The 2,750-nt window shown below is 46.5% G+C and overlaps 1 non-coding gene across 1 annotated transcript; it reads left to right on the top strand.

The window, feature by feature from the left end:
- The first annotated feature begins 617 nt into the window (after nt 1–617).
- On the top strand, nt 618–756 carry LOC119948284. The gene has a single exon (XR_005456691.1). It is a non-coding gene; the product is annotated as a small nucleolar RNA SNORA7 (small nucleolar RNA).
- The last annotated feature ends 1,994 nt before the right edge of the window (nt 757–2,750 follow it).

The raw sequence follows: 2,750 nt of genomic DNA, 5'->3' as shown, positions 1-2,750 counted from the left end.
CCTGTTGTCCAATCTACCCTAGCCCTTAACTTGAAACCTAAAACCTATTTTTGGATAGAAAATCTCTTTGTAACAGAATGGTTACATTCTGTTTGCCGAGAAAGAAAAATTATGCTGAAGGTTTTTCAACATTTCTAGCTTTTCTTTAGAGGGAAGGAGAAAGTGGAAGTGGACTCTCTTGTCAGGCTGCAAACAACTTCAAGTTGAACCATAAAATTTTCCAACAAAAAGAAGGGATTCTAAAACTCCCTTTAGATGGCTAGAAAGCAAGGTTGCTTCCATTTCTTTTAGAAATATTTGAGCTCAAAGTTTCTAAAAAATGAACATTGCTTTTGCCCCATTGAGATTACTAGGGCTGTGAGACTTTTTGACATGGAATCTTCTGCACTGGAGACTTTACAAAGTAGATTTGCTATCTTTCTGGGATGGCTTCAGTGAGGTCCTCTGAGAACCAGGACAATGGGATTAGCTGGCCTCTTGAATTTCTTTCAGAAAGTCACCCTTAATCCCAAGGTTACACACCCTTTGAAAGCAGGTTAGAGGCTACAGCTATTTCTAACAAGTTGAAAAACCAAGAGGGGATGTGAAAATATTTGGTTCTCACTGCTTCTCTAAGGCCCCTCTCCAGGGTCGCACCTGGAGAGTTTCCAGTACTCTACCAGCCTCTACTGTAGGAGGGAGAGTCAAGCAGAGGCATATCCATTCCATTCCTAGCTTGGGTTGTGGCTAGTGAGTGGAAGGCAATCTGCTACAAGTTAAAACTCACCCGTGCTGGGCAGCAGAGGCATGGGAGAGAGTAGAGGGCAGAGACTCAAGTTTACTGTATGGAAGGAGGCAATGGTAAACCACTTCTGTATTTTTACCAAGAAAACTCTATGGATCCACTACCAGAACGATTGCAGATGGAGGTGGGGCATTCTGGGAGAGATATGTCCATGGCATTGCTAAGGGTACGGGTCGAATCGACAGCATAAGAAAAGTTTCTCTAAGGTGATCGCTGACAGCTCTCAAGGATACCAGACAAGGAGGTGCCTGCTATGTCAAATGTGCTCTGACAGATAAACAGTGTGTAACATGATGATGCCACATGTTTTGGGACTCCTGATCACTCCCGCTTGCTACAGAGCTTTGACATTCCACTTCCAGGTTCCTTGGAAAACAGACCCTGTTTTTGAGCTTTATGGAATTCAATGGGAGGAAATAAGGCAGGTGCTGAAAGTAAAAATGCCAGGCATAAAGTCCACCTTGTGCTTCTCAGTTTTCTATCATGACTATCAGAGGGGCCAATTTGATGGGGTCCAGGGTCCCAAAGGACCTCACAGACTTGACACTGTGGGGGCAAGGCTGTTAGCTTCACTCGCCCAGCTTGGAACCAAAACGGGGCTATAGGTAGAGCCAAGGTGGCAGGTCAATGACCCCACCCCAAAGGAATTTGTAGCAGGGGCAAGAGAAAGGGTTTCTTTGAACTGGGTGTGACTGGGAAGCCTCAGAGCACCATCCTCTGCTCCTTCTAATAATAATAAAAACCCGATCACAACTTCATGCTGCTGCCCGGATTATCTTTGTGCAGAAACGCTCTGGGCATATTACTCCCCTCCTCAAAAATCTCCAGTGGCTACCAATCAATCTGCGCATCAGGCAGAAACTCCTCACCCTGGGCTTCAAGGCTCTCCATCACCTCGCCCCCCTCCTACCTCACCTCCCTCCTCTCCTTCTACTGCCCAGCCCGCAACCTCCGCTCCTCCACCGCTAATCTCCTCACTGTACCTCGTTCTCGCCTGTCCCGCCGTCGACCCCCGGCCCACGTCATCCCCCGGGCCTGGAATGCCCTCCCTCTGCCCCTCCGCCAAGCTAGCTCTCTTCCTCCCTTCAAGGCCCTGCTGAGAGCTCACCTCCTCCAGGAGGCCTTCCCAGACTGAGCCCCTTCCCTCCTCTCCCCCTCGTCCCCCTCTCCATCCCCCCATCTTACCTCCTTCCCTTCCCCACAGCACCTGTATATATGTATATATGGTTGTACATATTTATTACTCTATTTATTTATTTATTTATTTTACTTGTACATTTCTATCCTATTTATTTTATTTTGTTGGCACGTTTGGTTCTGTTCTCTGTCTCCCCCTTTTAGACTGTGAGCCCACTGTTGGGTAGGGACTGTCTCTATGTGTTGCCAATTTGTACTTCCCAAGCACTTAGTACAGTGCTCTGCACATAGTAAGCGCTCAATAAATACGATTGATTGATTGATTAATAATAATTGTGGTATTTAAGTGCTTACTATGTGCCAGGCACTGCATTAAGTGCTGGGGTGGATACAAGAAAATTGGGCTGGACACAGTTTCTGTCCCATATGGGGCTCACAGTCTTAATTCCCATTCTCCAGATGAGGTAACGGAGGCTCAGAGAAGTGAAGTGACTTAACTACAAGGTCACACAGCAGACAAGTGGCAGAGCCGGGATTTGGAGCCATGTCCTTTTGACTTCCAGGCCTGTGCTCTATTCACTAGGCCATGCTGCTTCTTCCCTGAAATGCCCGTGCCCCAACCCTGGGGCCCACAAGGACTCAAAATCAGCAGTGGAAGAAGAGAATAAGTACAGGAGAATATCTCCCCCCACCTCTTTTCCTCCCTTTCCTCTATAAATCCAAGTCTTCTCCTAAGGTCAAAATGAAAAGTGAACACCCCTGGTATACTTGTATATTCATAAAGCATTATTTACCACACAAAATAAATTACATTCAGAATAGGTTTCCA

The sequence above is a fragment of the Tachyglossus aculeatus genome, chromosome X4, assembly GCF_015852505.1.
Source record: "Tachyglossus aculeatus isolate mTacAcu1 chromosome X4, mTacAcu1.pri, whole genome shotgun sequence".
In the NCBI taxonomy this organism is placed as follows: domain Eukaryota; kingdom Metazoa; phylum Chordata; class Mammalia; order Monotremata; family Tachyglossidae; genus Tachyglossus; species Tachyglossus aculeatus.
This window is presented reverse-complemented; position numbering and strand designations above follow the sequence as displayed.